At 45.0% G+C, this 18279-nt stretch overlaps 1 protein-coding gene across 4 annotated transcripts in view; it reads left to right on the top strand.

Moving 5' to 3' along the window:
* Window positions 1-18279, top strand: part of TTLL11 (tubulin tyrosine ligase like 11) — a 505614-nt gene that overhangs the window by 258804 nt on the left and 228531 nt on the right. The window lies entirely within an intron of this gene.

Here is an 18279-nt window from a genome sequence, read left to right as displayed (position 1 = left end):
GACAACGCCACCACGGTGGCATACATCGACCGTCAGGACGGAACCAGAAGCCGACAAGTATCTCTGGAGATCGCCCCACTGATGGTTTAGGCAGAGGCGAATCTTCGGGACAAGTCCATTGCCAAAGTACCCAGATACTTCAGTCGCGAGTGCGTCTCCCACAGAATCGATGCCCTGGTTCAACCATGGCCTCCAGGGACTCTGCTATACGCCTTTCCTCCGTGGCCTCTGCTGGGCGCCATCATCCCAGAGATTCAGAAACTCCGGGGCCTAGTTCTTCTAGTGGCACCAGACTGGCCAAGAAGACCCTGGTACGCAGACATGAGAAGACTACTGGCAGGGGAGCCTTTCCCCTGCCTCCTCTCCGGGACCTTCTACGTCAAGGCCCCATCCTCCACGAGGATCCAGCTCCATTCTCTCTTACGGTCTGGCCATTGAGAGGGCTAGACTGAAGAAAGGAGGTTACTCGGAGCCCGTGCTTGATACACTCCTCCGAGCTCGCAAGTTTTCCACATCCCTCACCTACGTTCACATCTGGAGAGTATTCGAAGCAGTGTGCGACACTCATGGCCCCGATCCACATGCGACCACAATCCCTATTGTGTTGGATTTCCTGCAGGATGGACTTCAGAAGGGTCTCTCCCTCAGCTCCATCAAGGTTCACGTGGCTGTGCTGTCTTGCTATGGTCCCAGGAGGGATGGCAAGACCATCGCCATGCACCCAGATGTTTCTCGCTTCCTGCAAGGAGTCAAGCATATTCGTCCGCCACTGAAGTGGCCTGTGCCTTTGGGGAACCTCAACCTTGTTTTGGATTTCCTCGCGGGGTCCACCTTCAGACCCCTTCGGGACCTATCTCTTCGTTCTCTAACCTTGAAGATGGTGTTCTTGCTGGCTGTATGTTCAGCCCGCCGCATCTCAGGGCTACATGCACTGTCCTGCCGTGATCCATTTCTCAGTATCACTCCTGAGGCTATCCATCTTCGTATGGTTCCTTCCTTTCTACCTACAGTGGTTTCACAGTTTCATCTTAGCCAAACCATATCCTCGCCTGCCACGGCAGGTTTGAAGAAATCTGAAGAAGGGCGTTTATTACGCCACCTCGACATTGGCAGAATGCTGCACAACACAATACCTACGAAAGACGAACCATCTATTCGTCCTGCACAGCGGGAAGAAGCAAGGTGAAGCGGCCTCGCGGCCCACCATCGCCCGCTGGATTCAAGAAGTTATCAGAGCAGCTTACGTAGAAGCTGGGAAGTCTCCGCCTCTACAAGTCAAGGCTCATTCTACCAGAGCACAAGCGACATCCTGGGCTGAATCCAGGATGCTGTCGCCTGCAGAAATCTGTAAAGCGGCGACGTGGTCCTCCCTCCATACCTTCTCCAGATTCTACCGTCTGGATGTCCAGGCCAGGGAGGACTCAGCATTTGCGAGGGCGGTACTTCATGGTCCTCAGGCAGCCTCCCGCCCAGGCTGGGAGTAAAGCTTTTGTACATCCCATTCATTCTGAGTCCATCTGGCTACACGCCAGGAAATGTTGAGATTACTACCTGATAATCTCCTTTTCCTTAGTGTAGACAGATGGACTCAGCATCCCGCCCAGCTGCCTGTGTACATGGGTTTCACCGATTCAAGGTAAGCCATGTCTTCTGTTCCATAAGAGCGTACACTCTACCAGGTGTTAACGCCTTCCGGTTGTGAATGCTGGCAGTCTCCAGCTCCTATCAATCGGTCAGGGGAATCCTGTTTTCACTTTTCACTGAGCGTCAGTACACATTTCCATAACAGCTTTTGCAAGGACGATTACTGAGTTGCTACGCTTCCTGTGGGGGGATATATACCCCCGTGCTGACGTCAGATCCGTCTCCAACTGCTAGCACGCGGATACTATCCCATTCGTTCTGAGTCCATCTGTCTACACTAAGGAAAAGGAGATTATCAGGTAGTAATCTCAACAATGTTTCTGCAGTTTCAGACCAAGAGGGGGGAGTAAGGGAATAAAAAATGCGATATCGTCAGCATATAACCAGTATCCCGCATAGAAACCAGCTAGCAATTTACAAATGGGATCATGTAGATGTAAATAATATGGCTAACATTGCTTAGGACCAGGACTGGAGCAGGAACCAGGAGAAGAACTAAACACCAGGATCAGTGCCAAGAGCTAGGAAGAGAGCAGGAATCCTGATACAGCAAGAGCAAAGAGTCTCAGGAAATACGCCAGGCAACAGGATATCACAGAGCAAACTCTGTGAGCACTTGGACTATTAAAGATGTGTCGGGCTAGAGCTCCTTATATACAGCCGTCAATTTGGGGGACACCTAATGCTGGTCGAATAGGGAGGCTCCGGAGATGGGTCTCCTAACTTTGCTTTTCTATAACATTCTTGCTGAGCCAGAGTGAGTCTCAGTGGCTCTACTGCAAGATCCCCTGGCCTTGAGGACCCAGGGCTGGAGGTTTGATCCACAGCTTCCAACAGAATTCCCCCCCCCCCCCGAATAGCCCCTTCTGGTGCTCTCAGTCTTGGCATTTCTGGATGTCCTTTGTAAAATTTGGACACCAGTTCTTTGACTTGGACATTTTGGGCTAGCTCAAACTACAGTCTTCAGGATTTTACCTTTTCCGGTCCACCAAATAGTGCAGAATTTGGCAGATAATGAATCTTGGTGCCCTTTCACTGTGATTGGTACTGAAGGAGGGGCCATCTTCCTGGGAATAGATTAGGTTTATAGGGCTTCAGAAGGGCCACGTGGAACACTGGAAGAATACCCAAAATGGATGGAAGATGAAGCCTGAATGCCACCGGATTTATTTGTTCGTGAATCAGAAATGGTCCTATAAAATAATGTTCACGTTTATTCAAAGATCTCTTGCTCCTTATGTGCCCTACCATGAAATGTGGGGCTTTCTGGTATCACCTATCTGTAAATGTTTTCTGTGACTCTTAAGCCCATTCTAATTCACATTAGATTTGCATGTGTAGCTCTGTTAAGGCATTTACCCGTTGCACCGCTGTGGGGATTCCGGACTGCCGAGTCTCCTCAGAGTGAAAGCGAAGATGAATGCTATAGCATGCAAAGAATGGGGAGGCCTTAGTTGCTGAATGCTCGGTATTAATATATGCAAATTCTGCCATAGGGAGTAACACTGCTGAATGTATTTGATGAAAATTACAAAAGTATTGGAGAATACTGTTCCAGGGTCTGATTTAACCATTGTCTCTGCCTGTTGGATTGTGGGTGGTATGCTGAAGACAAATTGACATCCAAAAGTTTAATGATCGCCCACCAGAAGCATGTGATGAACTGGGCTCCCTAGACCAAGACGATATGAGATGGCAGGCTATAAAGATGCACTACTACTTAGACTAGCAGGTTTGCTGATTCACTGGAAGAGGGAAGATCAATAGTGGCTATTAAAAGAGCTATCTTAATAAATGAATCCACCACCACCAGAATCATGGTCTTTCCTTGTGAAGGTGGTAAATCAGTAAAGAAGTCCATTAATACCCATTCCCACATTCTCGAGGGTACTGCTAAGCAGGATGATGATGTGGTTCCATATTCTGGATGTATACTTCACAAGAGGTGACATAGTCTGTTCCATTTTGGCTCCATCCTAGCCACCAAAATTTGTGGGCATCTAGTTCCTTAGTTTTGTGGCAGCCAGAATAACTTGCCAACATGGAGCCATGGTAGCTTTGAAGAACCTTCAAATGTAAAGTGCCCTTGGGTACATAGTCGATATATTGAGGCTGCAATCCGATAGGAAAAAGTTCCGGAAAGACTATTTCAACAGGCATACCCGAGTGAGAGCCAACCCCAAAGCTGAAGCCTATTTCTAGCTTTGTATAGATCTTTTTATAATTGAACACATAGAAATCTTAACTAATTTATGCTTTATTGATTTTTAGATGTTATTATTATGAAGGATTGTTATTTTATTTCGTTTTTCTATTTCTTTTGATGTTAAAATGAATGTAAACCATCAAGATGGACTATGTCCGTGCAACGGTATAGAAAACTGTTTAAATAAATAAAAAAATAAATCAAAATATTATATAAAGGAAGGTTTCCTGCTGGCTACATACAGTATCTTTTTCTTCCTTTTCCAATTCCTGCAACCAGGCCTGTGCTAACTCATCTTGCTGCAGATTTCCACACATTGCCTTCATTAAATCAGGGTTCCTGGTTCTGAGGGCAAAGTTGTGTTTTTTTCAGCTGAAGGATCATGATGGGAGCTTTCAGTTCTGCAGGCTTTTTCCTTCCCTCTGTGAGAGCATGTACCTTACTGTTCATGGTGACTGGTTGGCAGTGTTCCCTCCACTACTACTATTGCTGCTTCTGCTGCTACTATTACTACTACTACTACCACTACTATTACTACTACTACTACTACTTAACATTTCTGTATCACTACTCGACATACACAGCACTATACAAACAATATATAAGAGACAATCCCTGATCTAGAGAGTTTACAATCTAATTAAGACCAGTGGCGTAGCCAGAATTGATTTTTTGGGTGGGCACAAGGTTAACATGGGTGGGCTGTAGGCATGCAGGTCTGAGACCTACTAGTTGTTTTCTTATTGATAAATAATGCCATATACTGCACCCTAGAATGGCTTAAGTAATTTGCAACAGCCATTATGTGTCATGTATGAAACTTTAAAATAATTTACTTCAATTATTTCAAGTATAGAAAACAATCAGATCCAATCATGTAATAAAACAAAAATTAATGTATTCTTTCATGAACCGTCTTTGCAGAAACCCAGAAATCTTCATAAATACAATAAAATATAATTAATTATCAGAATATGTGCAGCGCAGAGCTAGGGCAATTCACATTACAGCTAACATGAAAAAAAAAAATTCAAATTCTGGTGTCACCTCAGCAAAAAATAACCCTCCACTGCTATTTTGTGAAGTAACACAAACTCTTGCAAAGAAAGAGGCATCTAGAACCTTGCCATACAATCACAGCACTGACTCTCAGGATTCAAACAGCAACCTTATGAAAAAGCAGCAATGCAAATACTACACCAGGCCCTAGAACATTAATATTTCACCTACTGGAATAACAGAACAAGCTGGACTACTACCACAGAGAAACTATATGCTAGAAATACTACATTTCTGTCACACACAGGCAAAACTGAGACCGACCCTTACCTAATATAGAAATAAGAGACTATAAATTAGAAACAGAAACATGCAGATAAAGCCAAAATGCAAAGTCTGAGAAACTAAAATGTCTGAACGGTGGAATACTTAAGAAAGAGCAAAATTCAAAAATATAAGAAATGCACATTCCTAAAGATGACATATTTAAATTGCTAACATCTCTCTCTCTCTCTCTCTCTCTCTATATATATATATTTTTTTTTTTACCTTTGTTGTCTGATCTTTGTATTTTTTTAATCAGTTGGTCCTGGTCTCTTTTTCCCATTTTTTCCCTTGTCGCTCATTTCCTAATTCAGCTCTCACTCTCATATGCTCTCCCCCTGCCCCAAGCTCACATTCTCTGCAGACGTACATACAAGATCTCACTTTGTCACCCCTCCCCAGGCTTACATTCTTATGCACACACAGACGCACATCCAAGCACCCATTCTCACCCACAAACACAAACCCAGACTCCCATTCTCACCCACACACACACACATTCAAGCTTCCATTCTCACCCACCTATTCAAGCTTCCACTCTCACCCACATATTCAAGCTTCCATTCTCATCCACAAATTCAAGCTTCCAATCTCACCCACATATTCAAGCACCCAGTCTCACCCATATATTCAAGCACCCATTCTCACCCACATATTCAAGCTTCCATTCTCACCCACACACATTCAAGACTCCATTCTCACTCCCATACACACCCAGGCTCCGATTTTCACCCCCACACACACCAAGGCTCCCATTCTCATCCACACATACACATTCAAGCCTGTGCACAGTTTCTGCTTCCTCCCCCCCCAGATCAGGAAGATCAGTTGGCCTCTCCTGCTGCCACCGGCCTCCTGCTATCTTCAGGCCATTCGGCCGACCAATCTTCCTGCTGGGGGGGGGGGAGCAGAAGCTGTGCGTGGTGCTTCCGCTCTTCTCCCCCCCCCCCAAACAGGAAGATCGGTCGGCCGTACGGCTCGAAGATAGGAGGCCGGTGGCAGCAGGAGAGGCCTGCTGATCTTCCTGCTTTGGGGGGGAGGAAGTGGAAGCTGTGCGCGGCGCTTCTGCTCGCCCCCCCCACAAACAGGAAGATCGGTCGGCCATATGGCTGAAGGACCGCTTCCCCATGTGTGCTGTGATGGCGCGCCAGGCCTGGGTTCTCCTCTTCACTGTCGCAGGGATGGGATCCTGCGACAGCCTTGCAGTTCCGGTGCCAATTGGGTGGGTCTGGGTCTAAATTGGGTGGGCAGCTGCCCACCCTGGCCCACCTGTGGCTACGCCACTGATTAAGACAAACATACAGATCAAGAGACTTAGGAAGTTCCATATAATGGGACAATGGTTAAAATTAGTTAGAGGCTGAAGGTGGACAATCAAGCTTAAGATGTAAAAGCAGCATCAAAAAGGTGGGTTTTTAGATGGGATTTAAACAAGGTGAGAGAGGGGAGCATGATGCATTAGCTCAGAAAGTCTATTTCGAGCACATGGTGCAGCCAGGTGGAATCAGAGTCGAGAATTGACGATAGAAGGGCATAAATAGGAATAACTTGTGTGATGAGTGGCGTGCATGAGGAGGGGTGTGAAGAGAGATGAGAGGAAAGGTAAAGAGGAGCTACAGAGTGAAGGCACCTGTAGGTGAGTAAAAGGAGCTTGAACTGTTTGTGGGATGAATAAGAAGCCAGTGCAGTGACTTCAGGAATTAAATGGGTGTAGTGACTTTAACGAAAGATAAGTCATGCAGCTGAATTTAGGATAGATTGTAGTGGAAAGAGATGGTTTGCTGGGAGACCTGTGAGGAGCATATTGCAATAGTCTAAGTAGGAGGAGATGAGAGAGTGGATAAATGTTCTGGTAGTGTCTTCAGAAAGGAAAGGATGGATTTTGGCGATGTTATAGAGAAAGAAACAAATTTAGCAGAGTTATGGATATGTGTAGAGAAGGAGAGAGAAGTTGAAGATGACTCCTAGCTTACGAGTTAAGGGGATTGGGAGGTTGATTGTGTTATCCACAGAGAGAGAGAAAGGAAGACGAGGGGAGGTAGGCTTGTAGGAAAAGATAAGGAGCTCAGTCTTGGCCATGTTAAGATGGCAATGGAACATCCAGGCAGGAATGTCAGACAAGCAGGCTGAGATCTGGGACTTGATTTCTGCTGACATTTCTGATGTAGAGGGGTAAATCTGGGAATCATCAGCAAAAAAAAAAAAAAAATGGTATTGAAAGCCATGAGAGGAAATCAGAGTACCAAGAGAATTGGTATAAAGGGAGAAGAGAAGAGGGCCCAGGAGAGAACTCTGAGGCATACCAATTGATAGTGGGATGGCAGTAGAGGATTTTCCACCAGAGGAAACATTAAAAATGTGATGGATGAGAACCAGGAAGAGAACTAAGATAGGATAGAGTCCAAAAATTCAGGAAAGAACAGAGTATCATAGAATAGGTGGTGATCAACGGTGTGAAAAGCAGCAGATAGGTCGAGGAGGATAAAGATTGAGTAAAAGCCTTTGGTTTTAGCCATAAACAAGTTATTGGAGACTTTGGCAAATGCTGTTTCAGTTGAATGTAAAAGGTGCAAACCAGACTGGAGTAGATCAAGAATGGCTTGAGTTGCAAGAAAGTCAAGATAGTGGTGGTGAACAGCACATTCAAGTAATTTGGAGGTAAAAGGGAAGAGGAAGATAGGACAATAATTGGCAGGTTAGGTGGAGTCCAGTGAGGATTGTTTAAGGAATGGTATGATCACAGCATGTTTGAAGGCAGCAAGAACAGTAGCAGTGGAGAGTGATAGATCCAAGGATATGATAGATGGAAGGGGGTGACTGCAGTGCAGATAGAGCTGAGGAACTGGGTGAGAATAGCATTAGGAGGAAGAAAGAAAGTGCTGCTTTTTTTTGACACAAAATGCCTATCAATTTATAAGCAATGAACTGAAATTTTATGCTGAAGGCCAAGAGAAAACAGAATTACAATACAATAAACTTTCTATATTGAAACAGCACTAACTTCCAGCACTCAGAGGAACAACCCTACCTATGAAAAGGCAATACTGCAAATATTAAACCAAGCCCTAAAACACCAATATACCTGCTATTGGAAAAACAGAACAATTCAAGTTGCTGTAGATCCTTATACTGAAACTACATGTTAGCAGAATACCTCACCTCAGCCACACATGCTGAATACAGAATCTTACCAAAATACAGAATAAAGTGACCAGAAAGTATAAATAAAAACATGCAGAGAAATTCTGTATGAGTGCAACAATGGAAAAACAGAAACATTACCATTCCTCATAAAAATAATAAAATAAAGAAATATAAATAGCAATAGCAATAAAGCCATACCAATAAAAATAATTCAAAATATCTAAAGAATAGAATAATATTCAATAATTAAAAACATATAATATTTCAAAACGTACATCAAATAACATCCAATAAATGAAACTAATAAGGATTTTAAAAAAAATTATCTGCTTTCCATAGCAGGTAGAGAGGATGGGATATCATTGTGCACAGACTTTATCCTTTCTCTTTCTTTTAAGCTCACACACTCGTGCTCTCATATGCACACACATATAAAGGCTCTCATAATGGTAGTTGCAGTCCATCCTTCCTCTCACTGATGATGACCCTAGACAGTAGAAAGACTGATGATGACCCTAGACAGTAGAAAGAGAGAAGCTAAGTTGGGGGGGATTGGATTCTTTGTTACTTCAGCTCCACAGTGTCTAGCACAAGCATACAACTCTATTAGTGCCACCAAGGATCTGCAGTGTCTTGATCTTCTCCATCCCAATGCCCCCCCCCCTTCCTTCCCCCCAGACCCAAACCAAGAAAACCCTGCACAAACACTTCCAGTGCACACACTTCTCCCCATCCAAATACTCCAACCCAAAGCCAAGGTTCAACAGCTAACAAATAAAATAACATCCACTAATTAGACTCATATTAACATTTAAAAAAATGTACCAAACATTTATTATTTATTAAAAATGTTCATGTTCTGCTTATAATGGGATCTATTGCTATGCGGATTACAACAATTAAACAATTGACAATAAAACTTACATTTAAACCAGCAATTAAATTACAAAAGAAAGGGTAAAAGCATAATTACAAAAAAAGCTGCCTGATACAGTAATGTCTTCAGCTGTTTACGGAAAATCTTTGTTGTCTATTGCTTGAAGAGAATCCAGCAAAGAGTTCCATTGAAAAGGACCAGAAACTAGAAAAAAAAGCTCTACATTGAGTTTCTCTTAATCATGCTTTCTTGATCAAGGGAACCTCTAATAAAGATTTCTCCTGTGAGCGTAGGTCACGAGAAGGCTGATAAAATTCGAGAAGAGAGGAAAGGTAACTTTTGATTTCCAGTCCCCCTGAGATTGTCATGGATTAGTAGGGGAGGAGGAAGAGGATGAACAGACTTTATCTTCTCTCTTTCTCTCATACACACATACATGTTCATTCCTCCCTCTCAAACACACTCTTACATGTTCACTGTCATACAAACTCCCTCTATCTCAAACATGCACACATAAACAGGCTTTCATCTATTCACGCACCACACTGGTTCTCATACACAGGATCTCCCCCTCACACTCCCTGGCTCTCCATCTCACACACATACACAGGTTCTCTCTCTGGCATACAGTTTCTCACTTACACACTCAATGGCTCTTTCTTCCTTACACACTCAATGGCTCTTTCTTCCTCACACACATACAGATGCTTTCCCTCTCTCACACACACACAGCCTCTCTCACACTTATTGGCTCTCCTCCCTCTGCTGTCTGAAAAAAAGGCCCAGTGGGGTCACTGGTACCTCCCTTCCCGCTCACGGTAGAAGAAAAGGCCTTGGGGGGGGGGGGGGGGGGGACGGACTGCCAGCATCTCTTCTCCTGTTCTCTGAAGAAAAGCCCTAGGTGGACATTCACTTGTACGTTCCCCTCCCACTTTCCAAAGAGGCCCAGAAGGGCCAGCACACCCCTTCCACCAATTGCTGAATACAAAGGCCCACCAGGGCCCCAGCACATCCCCTTCCTGCCTGCAGCAAATAAGGAGGCCTGGTGTGAGACAGTAAGGGAGAAAGTTAACGTGTTGTAAGGGAGAGAGAGCCAATAAGCATGAGAGAGGCTGTATGTATGTGAGAGAGGGAGAGAGCCTGTATATGTGTGTGAGGAAGAAAGAGCCATTGAGTGTATAAGTGAGAAACTGTATGCCAGAGAGAGAACCTGTGTATGTGCAGGAAAGCACGCAACTCACCCCTATTGCTGTCAAACATTTCTGGAAGCGGCAATTGGAGCTCCAAATGTGGTGGGTCCAGGTAGGGCTGCTAATCTTGATTGGCAGTAGGGCCTTGGAGGGCATCCACCTTCAGCTGCAGGGCATGATGCCGAACCTGCATCCCTTGTGCTGCCTCCATAAGGTCCTTCAAATATTTGGGGTCTGCAGGAAGCTGCTTCATTCTAGTCAGGCCTCTCTTTGGTCTGGTCCAAGCTGTCATGGCTTGCTGCACCGGGGTCAGAGAGAAGGTATGGGTGTCTATACAGGGGTGCACCTTAGGGAGGCTGGTTGTCCAGAGCTGCTGTTCTCTGCCTGAAGCAGCTGCTGTTCCCTGCAGGTACAGTTGGCTACCAGGACTTCCCAGGTGGAAGCAGAAGTCAGGAAGGAGCCAAGGACTGGGACTGGAGCAGGAACCAGGAGCAAAGCTGTAGACCAGGATCAGCGCCGAGAGCCAGGAGCAGAGCAGGAATCTGGATATAGCAGGATCCTGAACTCACAGAGAATAGGCAGGTAACAGGATATCACAGAACAAGCTCTGTATCAGGCTAGAGCTCCCTCAATTTGGGACACACCTAATGCTGGTCCAAGAGGGAGCCTTTGGAAGTAGGTCTCCCTAAATTTGCTTCACTTAGTATTTTCTACAGGATTTTTAGAGTCCCTGTGGCTGCACTGAAGGATCCCAAGGCCTTGAGCATCAGCGCTGTGGGTTCAGTCCCTGATCTCCACTGCCCCCTGACGGTGAATAAGGACAGGTTTATTGAGTTAAATTTGAATCATGTTTAGAGAAGTGATTTATCTGACCCGCTAATTGCTTTTAGTGACTGCTTACCATTTCTGTTTTTTTTATTTTTTTTTTATTTTAGAAGTTTTTTTACAGCCTAAATCAAATTACAAAACTTCTTCCTTCAGAGTTTCCAGTATATTGTATTAGTCTATTCGTAAGATAGCCCCAAGTATAAGATGGTCCTCTTATAATCAGTCTAATGCAGAAAAAAAAATTGGTTACCATAATCCAGTGGTGCTGCTTCTTCCCATGCTGGGCTATTGCATATATCCTCCATGACTGGATTTGGTGGGTGCCACCACATCCTCACCTGCTAGGCTAGGCAGCAAATGTAAGATTAGAAATGATTTTGAAAACAACAGTTTAGAAAAGCCCCATCTTATATTTAGACCAGCACCATGTTTGTGAGCCTAGAGAAAGCTGCTTGATGAGCAATGGATATGAACTCTAACTTAGGTTCCAGGATTCCCAGTTCTTTGTTCTAACTATTATGCTGCAGTATCGGGCCTCTATAGCGAGTTTTGTGATAATGATCCCTATGGATGAAGGGTAGCGAAGTGTATTGCGTTTTTTGGTTTTGGTCTATAAGATGCTCTTTTGCCCTTAATGTTGTGAAAAATTCCAGTCTGTAGGCTGTGATATGCTGTATGTGAGTAACGCTTGCTTTTTTATGCTTATGGCCTTGATTATGCACACATGGAGTATTCAATAGTTTTTAATCTGTTTTCACTTCATTAAGAGGTGTGATCATTAAATTATTATTCTTAGTTTGAACAATTTTTATTAGTTTTTAAGAACACAATACAGAAATGATAGCAGTCCGGGAGGGTTGGATTTCTGAACCCTTTCCGAACCAAGACCATAATAATTGTCAAATCAACCACATAACCCCCTCCCTCCCTCCCTCCCTCCAACCCTTCCCAAACATTGACAAATCTCTACCGCATCGCTCAAGAAATTATTATTCTTAATACGCACTGGTCCTCTCATTCCTGTTTAAATCTGAACCACCAAATCCAGGTCTCCTTTGTTGGTGCAGATGGTGACCACTTAACTAAGATAGATGCTTAGTATTACTGTGAAGGCTACACTGTTTTTCAAGTATCTTATTTCTGTAAACAGATATAAAGTATCAATCATGTACAACTCTCTCCTCTGTTATTAGCTTTTTATGACAAGGCTCTTTATCACTCTGTGGTGATCACTAGCTTGTAGGAAACATACTTAACGAAACCATTCATGAGGAACGCACCTATAGTAAGCACTTTTATTAACCACTAAGTCTATTTTTGAGCAAACTCATTCACACAGCCACAACAGACATATGCAAAAACACTGTAATCTTAACTTTTTGTTGCAACAAACATGGCTGAGTTTGGGATGTTTTTTTTGCCCTAGCAGGTTCTTCCTACTCATTTGAGCTTCCAGCTCAATCAGAATCAAAGCTGGAATCTGGGGGCTCAAGCCTTCTTTTGCAGTTATTTGTCGAATGTTTCCCTCTATTTTATAACCATTCCCAAATTGCTTAACCCCAGTCATTACAGCATCAGTCTTCAGCCACACCCCAGGGTTCCTTCTGGAAGCCTACAGTCATAGGCCTTAAATTTGGGCAGTAGGCCAATACAGTAAAGCGCGGCCGTGGTTACCCTGTTTTTAACCCGCTTTGGACGCACATTTTGGACGCGTATGTCTAACCTGCGATTCAGTATCCGGTTTTACGCGTCCTTACCGCTTACTGAAATCGACGCGTATCCCTTTCCGCCCGCTGCATGTATATGATATGTTAATGATCGGATTAGCTATTCCCTCCAATACAGTAACATGTGCCCAGATTATCGCTTTTTTAACCAGCTATTTTACCGCATCTTTAACCTGCAAATTTACCACCTACCCTGACCCTGGCGTTAGTGTGGTGAACTTAGCCGCCCAGTCCCAAACCAACCCAATCCACAGAAAAAAATGCTTCTCGCACAAGGGAGCAAAAATTAACCCAACCTGGCACCACAGCGCTTAACCTCAGAGTACTTCGGTTCCGTAGGGAAGAACGGACACCGTTTCCGGGGGCTCCTCTGGCCTTCTCGTGGGTTTGGGCTCCTTGTCGCCGCTGACTTGCAGTGGGCACGAGCTCCTGTATCAGGCCCTATCCCTACACACCCTACGCCATGACCTCGGACGTCCAGCCAGGCGAGGCTGGACATCCAGCCTTGCCCAGGATGTCCAGCCTCGGACGTCCAGCCTGGCGCTCAGGTCGTGGCGTGCGTTCATGCACCTTCCCGCTGCCTTGAGCGCCCAACTTGGACGTCCAGGTGGGCGCTCAAGGCAGCGGGAAGGTGCATGAAAGCATGCTGTGACCTGAGCGCCCGGCTGGATGTCCGAGGTCACAATTATTACAAAAAATAAAGCAAGGTGCAGGGCGAAAATCATTTCTGTATTACGCTTGGGCATCGGGGATTGCCAGCTTGACTCTTTCACAGAAGGCAAGCATCAGGCAAGCCCCAGCAGCCGGCGATCGGCAGCAGGGAGCGCAACAAAGCACCTGTACGCACAGCTCCGATTTTCCGCCTCCTTCGGACGGGCAAGCGAGAGACGAAATTTCACGGGCAAACTTTCCCCCAGCTCCTGCTCACCTGCCCTGGCCGTGGCCACGCAAGCCCCCAGCAGCACCAGCAGCAGGGCGTCCATGGGTGCCGGTCTCCCATGTGGGCGCGCTGACAGCTCCGGAGCAGCCCCAGTCCTCTCTCCCCTCCTCCCGAGGCGTGCACCGCGGCTCCCCTGCCTCCCGGCGGCAGCTGGCAGCGAGAGCAGCTTCAGCAGCCCGGGGCGGATCGGGCACTCCCCATGCGATGCGGCTTCCAGCAGCCCCCGCCGGCGAAGGTGCATGAACGCACGCCGTGACCTCGAACTTCCAGCCGGGCGCTCAGGTCGTGGCGTGCGTTCATGCACCTTCCCGCTGTCTTGAGCGCCCGCCTGTTCGTCCAATTTGGGCTCTCAAGGCAGCGAAGGTGCATGAACGCACGCCGCGACCTGAGCGCCCGGCTGGACGTCCCAAGGTCACGGCGTGCGTTCATGCACCTTCGCCGGCGGGGGCTGCTGGAAGCCGCCTCACATGGGGAGTGCCCGATCCGTCCCGGGCTGCTGAAACTGCTCTCGCCGCCGGCTGCCGCCGGGAGGCAGGGGAGCCGCGATGCGTGCCTCGGGAGGAGGGGAGAGAGGACTGGGGCTGCTCCGGAGCTGTCAGCGCGCCCATAGGGAGACTGGCACCCATGGACGCCCTTCTGCTGCTGCTGCTGGGGGCTTGCGTGGCCGCAGCCAGGGCAGGTGAGCGGGGGCTGGGGGAAAGTTTGCCCGTGAAATTTCGTCTCTCTTGCTCGTCCGAAGGAGGCGGAAAATAGGAGCTGCGCGCACAGGTGCTTTGTTGCGCTCCCTGCCGCCGATCACCGGCTGCTGGGGCTTGCTGGCGCCGGGCACTCAAGGCAGCGGGGTCTGTAGGAGAACCATCCACTTTCCTGGTGGAATGACATTTCAAATGACATTTGAAATGACAGGTACCAGCGCACCCAGGATACTGTATAGGCGCTGTATACCGCTCCATACAGTAAAATGGATTGCGCACGCCTACCGCTTCATGGACATGCTTTGGACGCCGCTTGCATTTGCGTCTCATTTGAATACTGTATCGAGCAGTATGTGAACCAAATTGTGCGCGAGGCAAACGAGGGTGCGCCCGGCACTGCCGCACTCTTTCTTACGCGTCCTTACTGTATCGGCCTGATTGTGTGGTGAGTGGCACTCCTCCTCCCTCTGAATGCTTACTCTGCTGCAACCCCAACTGATCCAGGGAGCAGAAGATCTGACCTGAGAATCAAACCCAGGTTCTCCGTATTATAGCGTGCATTGCCACTGAGACCGCAAACATTCAACATTGCTGAATTATTTTTTTAATACAGTTTTTTTATTGAAGAATTTTAACATACAGCAAAAGACAATAGACTGTCCAAATAACATAAACACTTAAACCAGTAAACCATAGTACCCATCCAACTGTACCTTCAGTCCCCTGCAGCCCTCCATACCTCAAATCTACTCTTCTGTATCCTCCTCCTCTTCCCAAACTACAAGTCATATTCCATTTTTCAAGCAACGTTCAATCACCGAAAAAAATTTAAAACGTATTTCTCCATATCAGTTAATTTTTCAGTCTGATAAACATCCCATATTTGCTTGTACAAAGAGAGCACAAGGAGCATTTGTCCTTATCTAGTGAGCTGCCACTTCACATCAAATATCCAGGTGTATGTAGGCAAGTAACTTAGCCACTTTCACAGGTGCACCCTCCACAGCTGCATTAAGTATTTAAAAAAAAAAAAAAAATCATAGCATTTAATTCAACTTTTAATTTAGTGATTTCAAAAATATATTGAACTTTTCTTCATAAGAACATGACATAAGAATTGCCATACTGGGTCAGACCAAGGGTTCATGAAGCCCAGCATCCGGTTGCCAACAGTGGCCAATCCAAGTCACAAGTCCTTGGCAAGTATCCAAACATTAAATAAATCTCAAGCTACTGTTGCTTAATAATAGCAGTGTATGGATTTTTCCTCTAGGAACTTATCCAAACCATTTTTAAACCAGCCCACACTAACTGCTTTAACCACATCCTCTGGCAATGAATTCCAGAGTTCAACTGTGCACTGAGTGAAAAGAAATTTTCTTCGATTTGTTTTAAATGAGCTACTTGCTGTCTTCATGGAATGCCCGCCCCCTAGTCCTTCTATTATCTGAGAGAGTAAATAACCGATTTACATTAACTTGTTCAAGGCCTTTATTGATTTTGTAGACCTCTATCATATCTCCCATCAGTCATCTCTTCTCCAATAGCCCTAACTTCCTTAGCCTGAACAGCCCTAACTTCCTTAGTCTTATTTATTTATAACTATTTCTATACCGGCATTAGTAAGAAACATCATGTCGGTTTACAATTTAACAGTAGAGTGAAAGTACATCATAACAGGGATAGGGGAAGGGACAACTTAGCAAAGCACTGGAAGAATAGGTAATACAACATATGTAAAAAGACAAAAACTGCAAAATAACAATAGATAAAATCAAGCGTATAACTGCAAGAGATAGTAACCATACAAAGTATAAATGCAAGAGGTAACAAAGTCAAGCTAACAATGTGTCGTCTTGAGGGACGGGATAGGAGACGTCTTACCTCATAGGGCAGCCGTTCCATGCCCCTTATCATTTTGGTCGCCTTTCTCCAGTGCAACGATATCTTTTTTGAGATGCAGCAACCAGAATTGCACACAGAATTCAAGATGTGGTCTCACCATGGAGCGATACAGAGGCATTATGACATCCATCATTTTATTTGCCATTCCCTTCATAATTATTCCTAACATTCTGTTTGCTTTTTTGATTGCCACAGCACACTGAGCCGACAATTTAAATGTATTATCCACTATGACACCAAGATCTCTTTCTTGGGTGGTAACTCCTAAGATAGAACCTAACATTGTGTAACTACAGCAAGGGTTATTTTTCCCTATATGCATCACTTTGCACTTGTCCATGTTAAATTTCATCTGCCATTTGGAAGCCTGATTTTCCAGTCTTGCAAGGTCCTCCTGCGATCTATCACAAACTGCTTGAGATTTAATGATTCTGCATAATTTTGTGTCATCTGCAAATCTGATCACCTTATTCATCGTACCCTTTTCCAGATCATTTTTAAATATATTAAAAATCACCGGTCCAAGTACAGATCTCTGAAGCATTCCACTGTTTACCTTCCAAAAAGGAACAATATTACATCCCCACCAAATTTGCCCCATTGTGCCCATTTCTCCATACTCTAACCAACACTGATCAGATACTCGAGCATATATATATTTTTTCAATCTATGCTGGGTATGATACCATGATAATAAACCTTATAAGAATTTTCAATTAAATTAGCTAAAATGGAAAACTTTGCTGCTCTCAGAGCTTTATCATTCCAGTCATCCTCTTCAGCCTCACAATTTAAATTCCTCTCCCATGCTTCTCATAAGTAAGTTTCTCAACCGATATGGAGGATAATAGATGATAATAGCCCTTTAAAAATACCCCCCTTGCTCACAAATATCTCAAATGCTGATTTAGTGTTTGTCTCTTTCCAAGTCTAGTGTTCCAAAGTGTCTTACTTGAAGGCACAAAAAAAAATCAGTATTCCCTAACTGGTATTTCTCTTTCAGCACCCTTTATGTCACAGTTGACCCAGGTTAGATAGCCCTTGCAAACCCAATGTCCTGAAAATTCCAGTTCGGCCCTTAGGGAAAATCAATATCGATTGGAAGCCACTGAGGAGTATTTCTCCCAGGATATCAACCTCGATTGAACTCTCTTCCATATATTAAGCATGAACCTTATATATGGATTCTTAATGCTATGTAGGATCTCATCTTTCCATATATCCCAAGGAAGATAATCATAGGGAAACTACCCAAAATAATGCTGTTCTATTCAAACTCAATGCTTAGGCTTACTCCTCCTTTCTTCCCACCATTCCTTAAGGCTTCTCAATTGTGCAGCTTTATAATAATTTTCCATTAATGATATCCCTAGGCCTCCCATCATTCTAGAAAGATAAATCACTTCCTTAGCTACCCTCAGAGATCTCCTGGATGCATTTAGCATTTCTTTCAAAACTTTAATAGGCAATGTCTGAAAATAGTAAAGTAGTATTGGTAACACATTCATTTTGATGATATGCTGATTCTAGTTTAGGTCTCTGCGCAAGAGTACAGTCTTTAAGCAAAAGACAGAAACAGTTTGAAGCTGGGGTTGTGGGCTACTCTAGCAGGACTACAAATCCCAGGACGCCAATCACCTAGCTTGAGAAGGCTGGTGCAAAAAAGGGACTGAGATAGAGGGAGGCTTTCTTTGCTCACCAATAGGCTGCTAGTTCCCATTAAAGGATCCAGAGGAGAACAGCAAGCAGAGACGGAGGGTAGAAAGTGGACAGAGACAGAGAAGGGCACCTGGGCTAACT

The sequence above is a fragment of the Rhinatrema bivittatum genome, chromosome 8 (genome assembly GCF_901001135.1).
Source record: "Rhinatrema bivittatum chromosome 8, aRhiBiv1.1, whole genome shotgun sequence".
In the NCBI taxonomy this organism is placed as follows: domain Eukaryota; kingdom Metazoa; phylum Chordata; class Amphibia; order Gymnophiona; family Rhinatrematidae; genus Rhinatrema; species Rhinatrema bivittatum.
Note: the sequence above shows the minus strand (reverse complement) of the source record. Positions and strands in the feature narration are given on the sequence as shown.